We start from the raw sequence: 20,211 nt of genomic DNA on the forward strand, positions 1-20,211 counted from the left end.
GGGGATCTGAGAGGCACACAATCCCTGCCCCCTGGGGTTGTGTTGGATTTCACACATGTCAGTCTGGGGCATGTAGTTCCAGGCCTGGTTTACAGTCATGGATGTCCTAATTAACCCCATCTTCTCTCCCTCTTGTGGGGCTTCTCTGGTGGCCCAGGGGTAAAGAACCCACCTGCCAATGCAGGAGACGTGGGTTCCATTCCTGGAATAGAAAGATCCCCTGAAGAAGGGAACAGCAGTGCACTCCAGCATTCTTGCCTGGAAAATCCCATGGACAGGGGAGCCTGGTGGGCTACAATCCATGGGGTCGCAAACAGCTGGACATGACTTAACAACTAAACAACATCTCTCCTTCCTGCAGGTCCTGATTGATGCTTCAACACACCATCTTCATTCATTCATTCATTCATTCACTACACAGTCTTTGTTTTTAGACCTGCTGTGCAGCATGTGGAATCTTAGCTCCCCAATCAGGGATCGAACCCATGCCCCCTGCAGTGGAAGTGCAGAGTATTAACCACTGGACTACCAGGGAAGCTGATGTTGAAGTTGAAACTCCAATACTTTGGCCACCTGAAGCAAAGAACCGACTCACTGGAAAAGATCCTGATGCTGGGAAAGACTGAGGGCAGGAGGAGAAGGGGACGACAGAGGATGAGATGGTTGGATGGCATCACCGACTCAATGAGCATGAGTTTGAGTAAACTCCAGGAGTTGGTGATGGACAGGGAGGCCTGGCATGCTGCAGTCCATGGGGTTGCAAAGAGTTGGACACAACTGAGCGACTGAACTGAACTGAAGCAGGAAAGTCCCTGCAGTCTTTTCTGAGCCCTTCACGTGCCCATCCTAGAGGCAGACACGAGGGACACAGTGGTGAGCGGAGGCCACTCCCAGGCCAGCCTTTGTGGGGCCTCCAGGCTGTCAAGAGAGGTGTTGAATAATTGCATGAACACATGTATACCTACCATTGTGTCAGGTACCAAGAAGAAGGATACTCAATAGGGTGGGGACCTGTAGGAAGCAGATATGCCCCAGCCAGAAAGATCAGGGAAGCCTTTTCATGAGACTTGTATGTGTGCGTGCGAGTGTACTCAGTCCTGTCTGACTTTTTGTGACCCCCTTGACTGTAACCCACCAGGCTCCTCTGTCCATGGAATTTCCCAGGCAAGAATACTGGAGTGGGTTGCCATTTCTTCCTCCAGGGGATCTTCCCAAACCAAGGATAGAAACCGCATCTCCTGCATTGCAGGAGGACTCTTTACCTCTTGAGCCATCAGGGAATCACCAGAGAGCATCTCCTAAAGCAAGAGTCCCAGAGAGCAGGGAGAGGTTAACGGAGTCACCAAGGGCGGAAGAAGCTTCACATCAGTTATTTTCACCATGCTATAAGGGAAGAGATGCAGAAATTAAAGCTTGGAGATTTCAGGTCATTTGTCCAAGATCACACAGCATGTAACAAGGAAGCTAAGATCCAACCTCAGGTCTGGAGACAGCAAAGGGTCAGTTTCAGGTTGTGGGCTCTTTCTGATGGATATTGCTTTCTCTTTGGGGTCCCTTTGATAGCTGTCATTTGATGTTCAAGGTAAAAAACAAACAAACAAACAAACAGAAGGAAGAAAGTAATCAAGTCTTCACAGATGGTTCCTTAGACTTAACCCAGGCTTGCACATGCCAGCATTACCTTTTGAGTACATACCCAGGAGTAGAAATAACAAGTCACCAAGTAATCTGTGCACTGAGGGGGATTTATCCAGTGATGTCTGTGCCAACATAGGAGCAAGCACAGAGTGCTCCATGAAAAAAAAAAAATTGTCCAATAAATGTGGGGGAAACGGAGCAGTATACAGTCTTTCCAAAGTGCCTCAGAGATCCCTGACCTTCCAAAGGCCTTGGCTTTGAGTGTGCTTCTGAGCTTCGCCAGTTCTATTTTCTAAATAAAGGCTAAGGCCAAGTTTGAGCCCCTGGGTTATTTATTAGGCAAAGCAAGGCATTCAAGGTTCCAGTCAGTGAACAAAAAGACTGCAGTGAGGAGCTGTTCCTGATTAGATGTGCTCAAAGGAAGCCTTGTAAAACAGGAGCTTGGCGCTGTAATTGAACAAGTGGCTCCAAGCAGAGCCAAGACATTAGCAGTGAAGGAGAAAGGGCATTAGCACAGCCAACATTATCTTTGCAGAAAAAGGCTCTGAGATCCCACCTGCATTTATTTCACTTGTTTATTTATTTAGCCCTATCTCAACCCCACAAAAAGCTGAGTCCCTTAGAGCAATAACACAGACAAATGAAATTTTTTTTAAATCAGAGTAAATATCACAGAAGGAGCAGGAAAGCAGGAAACAGTCAAGGACAGAGTTATACACAAGATGTCCAGCAGAAATTCTGTGCACTTGCTAGAAGTGGAGTTTTTGTTGGACTTTGAGCTTCCTGGCAGCCAAAGCAAAAATGGAAAGTTTTCAGGAAATGAAAATGTGGCTGCTTGGGGGAGGTGCACATTTCCCTGATTACTGAATCCTGAGAGCAGTTTGGCCTGATGGGAACTCTGTTTTAGGACCTCAGCCACATCCCACAATAAATACATAAACTGGTTTAATTCTAGCTTTCACATCTTATGGTGAGGCTTCTGTCAAATACAAATTCAGCACAAGCAGTGCATGTGTGCTCATTCACTCAGTCCAATCCCTTGGGACTGTAGTCTTCTGTCCATGGAATTTTCCAGACAAGAATACTGGCGTGGTTAGCCATTCACTTCTCCATGGGATCTTTCCAACCCAGGGACTGAACTCTCGCCTCTTGTGTCTCCTGTGTTAGCAAGCAGATTCTTTACCATTGCGCTACCTGGAGGGGCCAAAGAAAGACATGCCAAACACAAAGCTCCCTGATCTACCTTTAGTTAGAACTTAGACTTTACAATATAGAAGGCAAGCTTCTAAAACTGGGTCATGTAAAACGCTATTCAGAGAATCTATCCAGGTTAAAACTCGTTTGGCCATTGACCTAGGATATTCATGCCACAGACGCTGACGAGTCCTCTACTAAGGATACCTGCTTATTTTGCACAGTGTGTTTAGTTGCTCGTGTCCTACTCTTTGCGACCCCATGGGCTGTAGCCCACCAGGCTCCTCTGTCCATGGGGATTCTCCAGCAAAGAATACTTGAATTGGTTGCCATGGCCTCCTCCAGGGGCGCTTCCCAACCCGGGGATTGAACCCAGGTCTCCTGCGTTGCAGGCGGATTCTTCACCAATGAGCTAGCAGGGAACACACATACACACACATATATATAAGTACTAGGCCTTTTTTATTTACATCCCATGCTGCACACTCAAGAGATGACTAGACTAGCCCAACAATAAAATGCTTAAGTGTTTAGTGTCTACCATTAGTAGCCTCCCTATAAGTGACTGTTATATATCTCATTATTTCATTTCATCCTTAATGGTACCTGTAAGATGAATGGTAGGCCACCCCTGCGACAGTTGGAAAAACTAAAAAGAAGGAAAGTTAAGATCATTGCCCAGCCACATCACCTGGAAGTAATAGAGCCCTAATTTCTCCATCTCCTGTGGTCCGGGCAGAACTGCCAATCACACTTCCTGAGTGTGTAACACAGGCTGGCCAACCCTTAATCCCTCCCGTAGTACTGTTATTGGCTCAGGGATGGGCACATGATCTATGCTGTCGATCATACTCCCTTAGTTTGTAACACAGGCCAGTCAATCCTTAATCCCTCCCACAGCTGCTGTGATTGGCTCAGGGTTGAGCACATGATCCCAGGCAAGGCCAATCATTATCTTTGTCAGGGATAATAAGGGAAAGGCACTTCCTATTCAGTGGCTGCTGCAGCCATCTTTCCTCCCATGGAGTAATTCCTCTGGGAAGAATGATGTCAGGCTGAAACAAGGAGATATGAGAAATACGGAGTCAGAGAGAGTCCCGGCAACATATTTGAACCACGTTCACCCTTAGACTTCTCACTTACACAAATCTATACATTTCTTTTTGGCCAGTTTGATTTGGGCTTCTGTCACAACTGTAACTGTCTTTAGTAACTACAGCAGCTGTAGTAGTCACACGCATTGTGTGTGTGCGTGCGTGCGTGCACACGTGTGTGTGTGCGTGCAACAGATCTGCGGCAGAGTCACACACACGAGTGGTGATAAACCCCATTTGTCTAAATATCAGAACCAATAGTGGAACTAGATTCAGAACCCAAGGAGAATAGTAATAAGGGCGGAGGGGGAAAAAATATTTAAAGCAGACGCTGAAATCCCCAAAGAACTCAGTTTAGCCTGGAAATGCTGACATAAGCTGAACCACAAAAGCACAAATAGCCCCACTATAATTAGTTTACCTTCCAGTTTTATCCGAATTCACCTCCTGAGGACTTTGAGCATTCTGAGAGGAGTAAAGTCTCAACCACCGATGGCACCGCCGAAAGTCCCCGCAGACATCCTATTGACTTTGCTTCGTTCATTCTGAATAACCTCAGAGTGGCCTAGAAGATTGCTAACGGTCGCTTAGAATTCCTTATGGGGCCCAGACTCTGGATCCAGGTCTTGGGGGCACCAGTCAGCAGGCTCTGAAACATTCCAGGAGCCAGGGTGTTTAATGAATGCAGAGCAGGGAGCTAGAGGGGCAGCTGTGAATGGAAGGAGGGAGAAGACGTGGGTACAAAGCAAGGCTGAATGCAGTCTATTGCTGCTATTTAATTACATCCAGTGCCTGAATCCTTTGCTGATGGAAAGGCATCAAACTAGTATGCACTCACACATACACATGCACATAAGTATACATACACACACCCCACAAAGAATGAAAAGGAAAAAGAAAGTCCATGGCAAGCATCCACAATGCAGCTCTGATTGATTAGCTAGCAACCTCCAAAGCCAGTGATGCCAGCAACCCTAGTTTCTGAAAGCTCTCAGCTTCTCTTTCAGGAAAAAGAAGAAAGGAAAGACAGAGGAGTGCTAGCTCTCCTTTGTCTTTGAAATGGTTATGGCATAAAATGATAGGGAGATAAGAAAATGTGCTAGTCATAAATGACAGCATAGGGGAACTAGAGAAGAGCTGGTGTGTCACCAGCCATCAATGCAAATGGCACCAGTGGAGTTGGGCCGGGCTGGGTGTGGAGGGTCTGGACAAGAGAAGAGTCAAGACGTTCTGTTTGTCCATTACACAGTTGCTCCCAGTGTTATTCCCAATGCCCCTTTCCTCCTGCGTTTTTTTGTTTGTTTTCTTTTACTTTTTGGCCACACCGCATGGCATGCCAGATCTTAGTTCCCTGACCAGGTATCAAACCCACACCCCCTGCAGTGGAAGCACAGAGTCTTCAACACTGGACCACCAGGGAATTCCCTCCGTATATGTGCTTATAAAAAATCCCTGTCTCATTGCCCCAGTGTCTTCACTGTAACAGAGTGTTGGACCAGAAACCATCTAAAGAGTTCTCTAACTCCAAGAACTTGTCCATTATATCTTTGAGATGGGAAAGATCTATAAAGGTCATCTGGTCCACTCTCATGTTTTCATGCTCTCAAGGTTAGTGTAGTTCATTGGTTAAGGATGTAGACTTTGGTATCAGACAGAACTGAGATAGGGTCGCATCTCTTTCAGTCCCTAGCTCTAGGTAATTAAGTGAACCATCCATTTGTATTTCCTTGTCCGTAAAGTGGGGTGATAATAGAATCCCAGATCGTAGAGCTATTGTGAGCATTTCATAAAATAAAGCACATAAAGCTGTGAGCTCACTGCAGGTCCATGATTAGTGTTTTTTAAATGTGGCTGTTGTGACCATGAGTACACTCATCTTTCATAGGAAGTGATATGGGTCCCCCAGCTGGTCAGGAAAGAGAAGGGGGAGAATGTCTCCCACTTTAGCGTTTCTTTATGCTCATCATTGTCATAGAGCAATGGGAAACAAGAAGGGAAATAAACTGTCTTCTATGGAAGAGGTGAAATGGCGCTGCCTTCATCTCCATCCTCTCCCCTGCAGCTCCACAGTGCTGCCCTCGGGACCTAAAAGAATAAATTCAGAATATATAGCTGAATTTGCAGGGCTCTGAGAATTCCCTGGGTCCTCAGAAACTTTTCCCATTGAAAGGAAAGATCTGAAATGTCACCATGAGGAGTTCCACCATCTGGGTAAAGACTCTGATCTCAATGAAAAGCCAGATATCCCTGAGAGAAGAGATGAGTTACTAGGAATGAAAAACAACCAAAGAGCAGATTTTGATTGAAGAAGGAAAACTGTGAAATATTAGAGACAGAAAATAAGTAACGCATCACCAAAAGGTGAGAGTAAGAGGTAGGAATTTCAGCTTTGCCCAATTTCCCCTTTGCTAAGGACGGATACAGGGTTGAAAAGTGAAAGTTGTTCAGTCATGTCTGACTTTTTGCCACCCCATGAACTATACAGTCCATGGGATTCTACAGGCCAGAATACTGGAGTGGGTAGCCTTTCTCTTCTCCAGGGGATCTTCTCAACCCAGGGATCAATCCCAGGTCTCCCACATTGCAGGTGTATTCTTTACCTGCTGAGTCACTAGAGAAGCCCAAGAATACTGGAGTGGGTGGCCTATCCCTTCTCCAGCAGATCTTTTTGACCAAGGAATTGAATGGGATCTCCTACATTCCAGATGGATTCTTTACTAACTGAGCTATCAGGGAAGCTTGGTACAGGTTTGAAAAGAACACATATTAGCATTCTTTTTTTTTTTGGCCTTGAGTTGAAATTCAGTAAATTTTCCGAGAGTTTAGAGAAACCTAATCCTATCTGCCTGAATAAGCCAAGTCATAGAATGAGTAAAGAAACCGTCTGAGGTCACATAGCAAGTTAGATAGAAGACTTACCCCTCCTAATGCTCAATCCTGGGTTCTTTGCATTAAATCAGGCCATCCCCTAACACCAACCTTCTCATAAAGAAGCAAGGGGCCAAGATAGATAGTTCAAGTCCTCTGGTGTTGGCAGAGAGTTTGGACTTCAGAGTCATTCCCAAGAGTGCCCAACCCTGTAAAAACAGTTCCAAGGACATAGGCAACACTTCCATCGATGGATCCTATGACATGAAGGTGGAGATTGCAAATTCAAGTCCTGATGGCTCTATGATCTTAGCCTCATTGTTGTTGTAGCTGTTTAGCCACCCAGTCATGCCTGACTCTTTTGACTGTAGCCCGCCAGGCTCCTCTGTCCATGTGATTTCCCAGGCAAGAATACTGAAGTCGGTTGCCATTTCCTTCTCCAGGGAATCTTCCTGACTCCAGGGATCAAACACATGTCTCCTGCATTAGCAGGCAGGTTCTTTACCACTGAGCCACCAGGAAGGCACTTAGCCTCATTATGAAACCTCAGTTCCTTCAGCTGAGAAATAGCAGTAACAGTCCTCCTTATTTCCTAGAATTTTTAGAAGATTCATGAGATGCAACATGAGAAATATTCTGTCAGCCTCTGATGTGCTGGATCAATGTTCCTCCTTTTTGTTTTTCCAAAATCCCTTTAGATCTGATTCTTGTCCTTAGAGTAAGCCCACATTCAGCACCCGCTATTACCTTTTTTCAATATTCCCCAATATCCAGTGCTCCAAAGTTCTGATTAAATGAGGAGACCCACACCTAAATGTATTTGACAAATGAATCTATTTATTTTCATCTCTATTCTGCACGATGCGTACCGGCCTGCAAGTATCTTCCCAATCATATCTTGTGAAGAATACCTGAAGGTACCTCTCTGATTGACTTCCTCAATCTATATGCAGATTTGTGCTAAGCCAGTAAATAATTTGTAACAATTTGCATTGAGTTTATGGTTTCTCTAATCCAACCCTGATCATTTGTAAATTGTTTCTATTCATGTGCAGATCAACTGTAATAAGATTGCTAATAAAAGAGTGGTTAATAAAATTTATAATGGGAAGACAAAGCATAATTTAGAGGCGGGCATTTTTGACATAAGGGCTTTTCCAGGCTGTAGGCGAAAATAGAGTAATGAAATTCTGTTTTGATTTTACATTCTAAAGAATACTTCATGGTGAAATGTGGTCTTGAATCCTATTTCTTCCTCCTAGCCTTGACTGCTGGTCTTGAGTGATAGGGTTTTCTCATGTCTTAAAAAACTTTTCTAATAAGGGCTCAACTCCTCAGCAACTTTGTGTTAGTGGTTGGAAGGATGAGTGGCTTGTACGTATGCATCTACTCATCTCCTCAGGAAACACTATTTGGGTATCCACTGTGTTGCAGATGCCATGACAGGTCATGAAATATCATTGGGAGCGAACCAGGGCTATTCCATCATTAATTGGCAAACTGCTGACAATCAAGACTTTATATGTATTGTTTGCCATTAGGTCCTTGCTGTCTAGGAAAATACCCAGTACCTAGTTACATGACCAATAAAGATTTGTGGAATAAATAAGTCAACATTCAGAAAACTAAGATCATGGCATCCAGTCCCATCACTTCATGGCAAATAAATGGGGAAACAATGGAAACCATGAGAGACTTTATTTTGGGGGGCTCGAAAATCACTGCAGATGGTGACTGCAGCTGTGAAATTAAAAGACACTTACTCCTTGGAAGAAAAGCTATGACCAACCTAGACAGCATATTAAAAAGCAGAGACATTGCTTTGCCAACAAAGGTCTATCTAGTCAAAGCTGTGGTTTTTCCAGTAGTCATGTATGGATATGAGAGTTGGACTGTAAAGAAAGCTGAGTGCCGAAGAATTGATGCTTTTGAACTGTGGTGTTGGAGAAGACTCTTGAGAGTCCCTTGGACTGCAAAGAGATCTAACCAGTCCATCCTAAAGAAGTTCAGTCCTGAGTGTTCATTGGAAGGACTGAGGCTAAAGCTGAAACTCCAATACTTTGGCCACCTAATGCAAAGAACTGACTCTTTTGAAAAGACCCTGATGCTGGGAAAGATTGAAGGTGGGAGGAGAAGGGGATGACAGATGATGAGATGGTTGGATGGCATCACCAATGTGATGAACATGAGTTTGAGTAGGCTCTGGGAGTTGGTGATGGACAGTGAAGCCTGGTGTGCTGCAGTCCATGGAATCGCAAAGAGTCAGACATGATTGAGTGACTGAACTGAACTGTAAAACAGGGTGTTTGAGGATGAGATGGCTGAATGGCATCACCAATGCAATGGACTTGAACTTGGGCAAGCTCCGGGAGAGGGTGAGGGACAGAGGGACTAGTGTGCTGCAGTACATGAGGTTGCAAAGAGTCAGACACAACTGGGCGACTAAACAAAAGCAACTGGAAATATCAGGCAATAAATCATGCTGAGGCTATCCATCCTCATCCCATTTCTCCATTGCTCTAGGGCTTTTGGAAGGAAGGCAAACTCCATTTGGCTGAAAGAATCGTAAAATCTTTTATTAGTCACACAACATGTGTCAGAGCATGGCAATCAGGTAAAACCCATAACCAAACTGACCAAAAGAGGTTTTCTTCAAGATTTCTGAACTCTCCTAAGTACTACAGCATCCCTGGAAAACTGATGCTGTGGTTTTTATTTGCAAACGAGAAAAATCACAATTCGTGGAAGTTGAACAACCTTCTAAGGTCACAAGTAGAAAGTGGCATGTCTGTCTTAAACTGGAGCCCATGGTTGTCAAGAGCCTTTTTCTTGAGGTGTGTTTAAGGGGATAGAGAGAGAGAAAGAAGGAAGCCCAGACATATTATTTTAACAGAGATTTCTTCATGTGGACGGAAACATTACAAGGATGCAAGATGCTCTCTTTCCAAAAAGAGTCTCTTCTGCTATTTGTTGTTGTTGTCTAGTCACCAGCTTGTATCTGACTCTTTGTGACCCCGTGGACTTTAGCACCCCAGGCTCCTCTGTCCATGGGATTCTCCAGGCAAGAATACTGGAGTGGGTTTCCGTGCCCTTCTCCAAGGGAATCTTCCCAATCCAGGGATCGAACCTGGGTCTCCTGCATTATAGGCAGATTCTTTACTGTCTCAGCCATCAGGGAAGCCTCCTTCTGCTATATTTTGAACCTATTTCTTCTTTTTTTAAACCTTTTATTTTATATTGGATTATTAACAGTGTTGTGATAGCTTCAGGTCATCAGTGAAGGGATGCAGCCACACATATACATGTATCCATTCCCCCCTAAGCCCGCCTCCGGTCCAGACTGCCACATAACATTGAGGAGAGTTCCCTGTGCTAGAAAGCAGGTCATTGCTTGTAATCCATTTTCAATATAGCAGTGTGTACCTGTCATTACCCAACTCCCTAGCTACCCCTTCCCCCCATCCTTCCACCCTGGCAACTCTAAGTTCCTTCTCTAAGTCTGTGGGTCTCTTTCTGTTTTGTAAGTAAGTTCATTTGTATCATTTCATTTAATAGATTGTCTTGGACAGAGGATGTATCAGTTATTAAACTGATAAGAACAGATACTACACTTGATGTTAGCCAAAAGGCCAAGAAGCGATTGAACCTATTTCTCCGTATTTGATCTTTTATCACCCAGTTCAAAACTTAATACCCATCCCCTACCCCAGAAAAAAACAGCCCTTCTTCTGTCTGGACCCATCCTAGTCTCCTTTTCTTTTTTTCTTTTAAACAAAACCAGCTCAGTTCTTCCTTTTAAATTATCCTCCATCAATCCCCAGTGGAGGAGAAATCAAAGGGCATATCCTGGGAATAGAAAGCCCTTTCCCATTGCAGACCAGACACATCAAATATTTCATGGGACTACAGCACAACCAAAAGCTGTGACGTGGTCCCAAGTGGCAGCTGCCAAAGGCGTGTTGTAAGAAGATGACCTCAATTTCCCTTTCTGTCAGTCAAGCCATCTTCCCAGGCCCCATGTCTAATTCCGTGCACTACCAATTCACCCCGTTTTGCCCCTGGGGCGCTGGGAGTTGAGCCCACGGCTTCCATAGCTGTGTTGCCCTTTCAGTGCTTTTTCTAAAATAAGGAGTGATTGAAAGTGGGAATTGCAGATCAAAAGGAGACAGTGAAATGTCATCAACATTACATAATTTGTACTATCACTTGTCAACATTGATCCCCTTAATACTATCGCTTTGACAGATGAACGAAGCAGGATTGTAGAATACTAAGAAGTGAAAGAGGGGGATAAAAAGACAACCATGTTTGATTACCCTCTGAAGTCCAAAGGATTTGAAAGTCATGACACTGGTTATTACTACGGTCTTTGGAGAGATGAACAGAAACTTAATCTATCTAATAAAATTGCCTCGGGAGATAAACTTAATCTAAACTTTCTTTCAGCTATCTCTCAGTATAATCTAATGGATTTTTCTTGGTCTCCATTGCAACACAAGACAGCTGGGGAGAAGATAGACCCACCACGTTAATTAATCCACTTCACTCTTGTCAAATGGACATGGTGCGTGGAGCAGAGGTTGGTGCTTCTGAATGTATTGGGGTCCCTTATTTAATAGAACTCAACTGATGGGACAATCACAGCCTTTCAGACCAAGGAGACTGCCAGAATGCTGGTGAATGTAGCTTGCAAAACTTTTGGAGGAGAGTGATTGGGAAATGGGTGGGCGGGATGCGAGAGGGGGAGCCAGGAGTAGCTAAATGCATCCTTTTAAAATTTTTATTTATTTTTAGTTTTGTGCTGAGACTTCATTGTTGCACACAGGCTTTCTCTAGTTATGGCAAGCGGGGGCTTCTCTTGTTGCGGAGCCCAGGCTCTAGGGTGTGTGAGCTTCAGCAGTTGTGGCACATGGACTTAGTGGCCCTGCTAAATGTGGAATCTTCCTGGATCGAGGGTCAAACCCGCGTCCCCTGCATTGGCAGGAGGATCCTTTACCACTGGGCCACCAAGGAAGCCCTTTTACATTTTTACTTCTTTATTTTTTCATCCTTTTAAGAATTTCTGAGCTATCACTATAGGACTGTGGCTTGGGGCTGGGGAGAACGGATTGGTCCCCATATACCAGGGGTGGTGATGGACCCTGGGGAAACAATGTGTAAATAACAGAGAGCCTGTCCTTGCAGAGATTATAGTCTGACACAGAGGCAGTCGATTTGATTTTATTTTATTTTTCTTCAATTCTAAGGTTTTTGTTTATTTATTTTTTTCATTTATTTTTATTAGTTAGAGGCTAATTACTTTACAATATTGTAGTGGTTTTTGCCATACATTGACATGAATCAGCCATGGATTTGCATGTGTTCCCCATCCCGATCCCCCCTCCCACCTCCCTTGATTTTAAAAGCACGTTTCCTGGTACAGACTACGTGTTGATTGACACCTGGCTGGAAGGACAGGTTGGAAGAAGATATTGTGTCAGGTCAAGACACTTGTGTCTCTACATCAGGAAAACAGACCTTTCCCAGGAAAAGCTTGGTCGTGCTAACTTCTCCAAGCCCTGTGAGATACTTTCTTCCCCCTCTTGGATAATCAGGCCAGAAATCAAAATCAACCAGCAAAATCTGGGTCCGGCCAATGCACTTGGACCCAGAGTGTGTAGCTAGAGGACTAACCGGCCTCAGGATTTATATGGCAAGGTTTCTGCCCTCGATAGAGGACAATTTCCATCAGCCTTTCTTCCCCGGATCCATTTCCTTCCCTGAAGGCTGAAGAGAGGTGCTTGAAAGGGAACCCAATCTTATTTTAAGGCCTACAGCCCCTACAGGTAGAAATCGTGCAAGAGTGAGTGACAACCATTCATGTGCAAAGCAAGCAATTTCCCTCTCCCTCCCTGGAGAAGGGGGTCCCTGCTGCTTTCTGATGCCTTCTCTAATCTCTGTTTTTAATTTTTTCCCCTTTCTACTGCATGCTTCATACATAGGATAAGGGAATTGATATTTATGCATGCTTAACATGAGCCAGACCCTTGCTCAGTGATTTGGGTCATTACGAACATATTGCCTTTTTTTTTTTTCTTTTCTTAGCAGAAAGGATGTAGAGAGTCATCATCGTTGACTCAAGTCACATCATTGATAAGTCTGCTATAAGTTATATGAGCTTCCCAGGTGGTGCTAGTGGTAAAGAATCCACCTGCCAATGTGGGAGGCGCAAGAAATGTAAGTTCAATCCCTGGGCCAGGGGAAGATCCCCTGGAAGAGGAAATGGCAACCCACTCCAGTATCATAATAACCTGTAATGGAAAAGAATCTGATAAAGAATGTGCACTTGAAGCTAACGCAACACGTGCCTAAGTCCATTCATGTTGCTGCAAATGGCATTATTTCACTCTTTCTAATGGCTGAGTGATATTCCTTTGTGTATGTACGCCACATCTTTCTCCGTTCATCTGTCAGTGGACATTTAGGCTGTTTCCATGTTTTGGCTATTGTATATAGCTCTGCTATGAACAGTGAGGTGCATATTTGTTTTATTTTCAGTAAGTCATGTTCAACTCTTTGCAACCCCATGGACTATATAGTCTAGTAGCCTCCTCTGTCCATGGGATTCTCCAGGCAAGAATGCTAGGGTAGATTGCCATGACCTCCTCAGGGGGATCTTCCAAATTCAGGGGTCAAGCCTCCCTCTCTTACGTCTCCCGCATTGGCAGGTGGGTTCTTTATCACTAGGGCCACATGAGAAGCCCATAAGCTACCTGCGAGGCCCTTATTAAAGTAAAGTTGTTTCAAATGTTGTGTTAATTTCTGCTGTGCAACAGAGTGATTCATTTTTCTTTTCTTTTCCATTTTTTATTTTTCATTTTCTTTTGCATTATGATATGATGTGGAATATAGTTCAACATAGTTCCCTGTGCTGTACAGTAGGACCCTATTTATTTTTTATCAATTCTATGTATTTTTGCTGTGGTTCAGTCACTAAGTCCTGTCTGACTCTGCAACCCCATGGACTGCTGCATGCCAGGCTTCCCTGTCCTTCACTCTCTCCCTGAGTTTGCAGGTTCATGTCTATTGAGTTGGTGATGCTAACCATCTCATCCTCTGCCACCTTCTTCTCCTTTTGCTTTCAGTCTTTCCAAGCATCAGAGTCTTTTCCAATGAGTCAGCTGTCTTCACATCAGGTGGCCAAAGTACTGGAGCTTCAGCCTCAGCATCAGTCCTTCCAATGACATTTTTAAACTTTTTATTTTATATTGGAGTGTAGCTGATTAACAATGTTCTGTTAGTTTCAGGTGGACAGCAAAGGGACTCAAGCCATACATTTACATGTATACATTCTCTCCCAAAATCCTATGTATAACATTGATAGTTTGCATCTGCTAATCCCAAACTCCCAATCCATCCCTCCCTTCCCACCTCCCCCTGGCAAGTTGGTATTATCGAGCCCTTTCAAAATCTCGAATTTCACCTTCCAATCTGTTAGCTCCCTTTCAAATACCCACTTCCTGATGTTTTTCTGCCTCGACAACCACCAGTGAACATGTTCTGTGTCTCTCAAAGATTAAAAAAAAAAAAAAAAAAGCTCATTCAAGACAAATATCAAAGCTCACTTTTTGCTTGGAAAGCAGCTGAATTCACTGGGCTCCCAAGATGTGTTTTTTTCTCAAAGGTCTGGCTGAGAAAAGTCGATCTGGCAACAGGGAAGAAGTGGTTGCCAGACATGAGGACAATTTGGGGTAAACGTGCAGAGAGACGACCACAGGGCAGGAAACACATGAAGGAGGGGAGGAGGGCCCTGCCAGTGGAAAACGACCGCGCAAAACAGCCGTTCCAGACCAACAGACCCACGGGTACAGGGCTTGCTGATTCATTTATTTATTTAATTGTGCCTTTCCCCCTTCAAAAAATATTTCTCATCAGCGTTATCAGTGTGGCCTCAAAATGACTTTCCTATTATTGCTTATAAACAAACCTTTATCACAGATAGCTTGCCGGCTGAATTAAGACACTGCGTTAAGCAGTATATTGCTTCTGTCTGGCAGATCAGCTGTTTGTAGGAAGATAATAATACCAAAAGCAACCACAACAATCAGCTACTGTAAATTAACTTAACTGTGTGAAATAATGCCTCCCCTATCAGATTAGCTTTCTGAATGACTTTATCCTTAAATTAAAGCTTGCTGGGGCTGAAGAGTAAATCATTTAAATGGTGCCGGGTTTTTCAGGTAATGTCTTCATATATTACTGTAATTTCAATCCACCAAGGCATGCAGATGGCTTTGGTCTCTAGCCGCTTGTCTCCAAAAAAACCCTCCTGCACTGCCATTTTGTAATTACAGTGTGGATCAGCGCCTGCCGCGGCTAGATTTCCCAGGGTGCACCAGCAGCCAAGGCAATGTATCTTAAAATTATTATTCTTGTGTGGCCCTCGTAACATAAATGTAAATCTTTTATGCTAACGCTGTCAGAGGGTGAGCTCTGGGGCTCCAAGGTGTGCTGATGTAGAAATCACCCGCCATCCATCACCCGTGGACCATTTGGGATCTGGCAAATAACTCGCCTTTGGAGGAGGGGAGAGAATTGTAAGCTGAATATTACTTGGGAGTCCGAGTGGTACCAAACAGGTCGCTTTTGCTTTTTTTTTGTTGGAAGGGGAGGGTGTCCTAAAAAGCCACTTGTATGGGGGGGAGACTCATAGCTCACCAGTCTCTCCTGGGAGAGTGGGGAAGTTTACCACGAATGTAGGTCACTATAATATTGCAGCAATGCCTTCTCCAGATTACAGTTTTGGAGAGAAGCTGGTGAGGTAGCGTCTTCAGAAAGCTGCTTGGAAGTGACCTTTCTCTTTGTGCTCCTGCCCTGGAGAAGACAGTGTGAGAAGAAGTACCTCTCTCCTCCAGAGAAACCAAGCTCACTGCTGCTTGGGCTTCGCATCTGTGTGTGTCCTAATCCATGCCTCCCCTGTAGGAGCATCCAGGGCTCAGTGCGAGGGACTCAGGTGAGGGATGGTCCTGCCAGTTGACATGGGAACAGAGAAACCCAGGGACAGGGAGACCACAGAGGCAACCAGGAGACAGGTACCCAAGTGCTCGTGGGACAGAGCGAGCGCTAAATCCAGAGGATCTAAAAAAGCCATCAGGGGGCTTCCCTGGTGGTCTAGTGATAAGACTCCATACTCCCAATGTGGAGGGCCCGGGTTTGATCCCTGGTCGGGGAACTAGATCCCACATGTCATAATTAAGACTGAGTGCAGCCAAATTAAAAGAAAAGAAAAAGAAAAAAAAAGGCTGTGCCCCTTGACAAAATAAACAAAATTAAAAAAAGCAATCAGGAGGGACTTCCCAGTGGTCCAGTGGTTGCAAATCCACCTTGCGGTGCAGGGGAATGTGGGTTCGATCCCTGGTCATGGAATTAGGGTTCCCCATGTGGTAGAGCAACTAGGCCTGAGCCACGACCACCGAGCCCCCACACTGTAACCAAAGATCTTACGTGATGCAGTGAAGACCCTGTGAACCGCAACTAACACAGACACAGCCAAATTAATTAATTTTTTTTAAAAAAGCAATCCAGGACACACACCTGGGAGGTGAAATATTTTAAATAGCAAGGGAAAAAGAAGAAAAGAGTAGGTCATAAGACCTCAATAAATAAAAACATTAGCAGTAATGTAATAGTCATAACAATAGAGTAAGAACAATAGCAATGTAATAATAGCAAATATAATAATGATAGTAGTAACAGTAATAACAATGAGTAATAATAATAGTGATAACAATAGTGGTTAATAGTAACAAATTGAGTAACAACAATAGCAGTATAGTAATAATAGTTATAACAACAATAATCAAATGCTATTATGATTACATAATACTGTTATGATTACATAATACTCTAGCAATCAGTTCAGTTCAGTCACTTAGTCATGTTTGACTCTTTGCAACCCCATGGACTGCAGCACGCAAGGCTTCCCTGTCCATCACTGACACCTGGAGACTACTCAAATTCATGTCCATCGAGTCAGTGATGCCATCCAACCATCTCATCCTCCATTGTCTGCTTCTCCTCCTGCCTTCAATCTTTCCCAGCAGCAGGGTTTTTTCAAATAAGTCAGTTCTTTGCATCAGGTGGCCAAAGTATTGGAGTTTCAGCTTCAGCATCAGTCCTTCCAATGAATATTCAGAACTGATTTCCTTTAGGATGGACTGGTTGGATCTCCTTGCAGTCCAAGGGACTCTCAAGAGTCTTCTCCAACACCACAGTTCAAAAGCATCAATTCTTCAGTGCTCAGCTTTCTTTACAGTCCAACTCTCATATCCATACATGACTACTGTAAAGACCGTAGCTTTGACTAGATGGACCTTTGTTAGTAAAGTAATGTCTCTGCTTTTTAATATGTTGTCTAGATTGGTCATAGCTCTTCTTCCAGGGAGCAAGCGTCTTTTAATTTCATGGCTGCTGTCACCAACTGCAGTGACTTTGGAGCCTAAGAAAATAAAGTCTCTCACTGTTTCCATTGTATCCCCATACAGTAACAATAATAGTAAGGTAATAATTGTAATAGCAATAGTAATAATGATAATAGTAGCAGTGGTAATAGTAACAATAACCACAATCATAGCAATCATTATCTGTCAGGCACTGTTCTAAGAGGTTTATACACTGTATGTCCTCTCTTTACCAACCCGTCTTTGGGGCTTTTCTTTATAAACTAATGGGAATGATAGATGAGTAACTCAATCTGGCTTAAAGACAGGGTTCATTGTTTGATAGGCATTTAAATTGGACAGTGGAAACTGAATCTCACTAGCTATCTGGCATGTGGAAAGCAGTGATTAAATGAGTGCTGGGTTGAGTTACAGGGTGTATAGCTTGCCCAAGACATTTCCAGGAAATGTGTCCCTGATCAATCTGGTGGATCATGGTTGCAGTGGCCAAATTTCATCAACATGTGAATTCATTATCCAAGGATTTTTTTCCCAGATTCACAAGTTTATTGATAAGAATAAAAATAATTGTTCCTTTGGCAGAAGCCAAAACAATACTGTAAAGCAATTATCCTTCAATTAAAAATACATCAATTTCTTTTAAAAGACAAAAAAAAAAAGTGGTTTCACCTTAGAGTGCTTTATTTGTGCCAGGCATCAACAAAGAATATTACATAAATCATCTCATTTATTCCCCACAGCAACCCTATTGGAGAGATACCATTATTATCTTTTTTTATGAATGAGAAACCTGGAGCACAAAGAAATTAAATTGCAGAGATGAAGCCAGAGTCTGTGTCCTAGCTGTTTGAACTTCAACCCTTTTACCTGTTCATCTATACAACCTTGGATGTAAACAATAGCTGTTATTAATAGGGAGGAAGGGTACCAACATCTGTAGAGGGTCTCCAAAGGCCAAGTCTTACTTTAAACTCTAGTTATTATTTTAATTCAACCATCTTGAGAGTCTGCCAGGAAATGGTAAGCCCCTATATTGAAATGTTTGGGGGGCATCTATTTACCCTTGTCCTCTCAGCCAAGAATCTGCCCCCATCACAGCCTTTGATATTCCCATGATGCCCTTGTATTAGTCAGCTTTGTCTAGGTTATGCTGCAGTAACAAAACACCCCTGAATCTCAATGATTTTGGAAAACAAAGATTTATGTCTCATGTTTTGAGTTGGTGGAGGGCTGTGGCTCTGCTTCTCTGTCTGAAATAGCAGCCCTACTAGGTTATTACTGCTCTCGTGACAGAGGGGAAAGAGTGATGCCAGAAGGCACTTAGAACTTCCTCTGCGATGCCCTTCATGCCACTTCATTCACTGGCTTAAATGAAGCCAGTTGCATGATCCAGCTTCCATCAATACAGTGAAGACAAGAACCCCACAAACGCCCCAGGAGGAAGGGGCTGTAGGGGATGGACAGTGAGCATTTTACAATAATGCTACCTTCCCCTCAGCCCCACCTGTGAGACCTGCCACAGCTGATTAGACTACAGATAAATATCCAACTTCTTAACAGAGGGTGACAGACTGTGAGATGATTGGTGGCATGATCAACTTAATGGACATGAGTCTGAGCAAACCCTGGGAGATGGTGAAGGACAGGGGAGCCTGGCTTGCTGCAGTCCATGGGGTCGCAAAGAATCACACACAGCTGAGCAACTGAACAACGAATATCCACTGCCCAGAGAGCTTATCCGCAGCTGAGGCCAAGGAGATCCATTTCCTCAGAATTTGGAATTAGGACACCCAAAGCTGCAACTTGAAACAGAAACTCCTGATGGAGGGTGGGATGATGTAACCAATCAAATATGCCAGCTGATGAGGAAACGGAGAACACTCATCTTCAGGACAAACAGCATAAGACAGACACGAGGTCCAGGGAACTATGTTCAATAGCCTGTGATAAACGACACTAGAAAACAATATAAAAAGAATGTACATATGTGTAACTAAGTCACTTTGCCGTAAGCAGAAATTAACACAACACTGTACAGAAACTATGTGTGACTATGTGTGTTAAGTCGCTTCAGTCATGTCTGACTCTTTTGCAACCCTATGGGCTATATAGTCCACTAGGCTGCTCTGTCCATGGGATTCTCCAGGCAAGAATACTGGAGTGGGTTGCCATGCCCTCCTCCAGGGGATCTTCCCTACCAGGCATAGAATCCGCATCTCTTATGTCTCCTGCATTGGCAGGCAGGTTCTTCACCACTAGCGCCACCTGGGAAGCCCAAAGAAACCATATCTCAATTTTTTTAAAAAAGACACAGGGAAAGAAATAGAAATGGGAGAGATCCTGAAGCCCCCATTTGGTCTTAACTTCCAAGAGAAGTTGCTGTGTGCACCCTGTAGGTGCATCCAGACACCGGTTGTTAATGCCCTGTCTCAATTATAATGTGCAGGCCTTGTTTAAGATTTTTAGAGTAACAGGCTATTATTTCTAAGAAGAAGAGATCGTCCCTGGGGGCCACTGACCTGGAGAGCTTTTCCATTTTTCTCCTTCTTTTTAAAGCTTTTTCGTGACCCGAGATATCGGAGCTGCAGCGTTATATAAGAAACTTCAAGCAAAGAGATTTGAACTTGACTTCAAGTCTTTCTTTAATATTCAATAAAAAGTTGGAGATTTATTGGCCGATGGCAGAGACCAATTTCCTGTTACATGGACCAGAGAGGAGATTAAAAAAAGATTTTTAGAGCAGCGCCCATATTTCTTAAGAGAGGCGAAGAACGGAGCACACCTAATTTTGCGAATCGGGCTTCTAGCATCGTTCTTTTCTGTAGGCTGATCTGAAATTAGAAGGCTGGAACTAAAATCCTGAAGTCTCCCCACAGGGACCACTTCAATTTTCCTCTGAGTAACAACCCCGGAAGGATCGTCTTCACGGCTTTAAGGTCAAGGTTGGAAGTGGCTGAGTGTGGAGAAGATTGAAGACC

The 20,211-nt window shown here is 43.8% G+C and overlaps 1 non-coding gene and 1 pseudogene across 1 annotated transcript; one reads left to right on the top strand and one right to left on the bottom strand.

Moving 5' to 3' along the window:
• Positions 1-10,318: 10,318 nt before the first annotated feature.
• Positions 10,319-10,435, bottom strand: LOC139032895 (U2 spliceosomal RNA; annotated as a pseudogene).
• Positions 10,436-15,933: 5,498 nt separating this feature from the next.
• Positions 15,934-16,005, top strand: TRNAG-CCC (transfer RNA glycine (anticodon CCC)). The gene has a single exon. It is a non-coding gene; the product is annotated as a tRNA-Gly (tRNA).
• The last annotated feature ends 4,206 nt before the right edge of the window (positions 16,006-20,211 follow it).

Source organism: Odocoileus virginianus, chromosome 33 (assembly GCF_023699985.2).
Source record: "Odocoileus virginianus isolate 20LAN1187 ecotype Illinois chromosome 33, Ovbor_1.2, whole genome shotgun sequence".
Taxonomy (NCBI): Eukaryota; Metazoa; Chordata; class Mammalia; order Artiodactyla; family Cervidae; genus Odocoileus; species Odocoileus virginianus.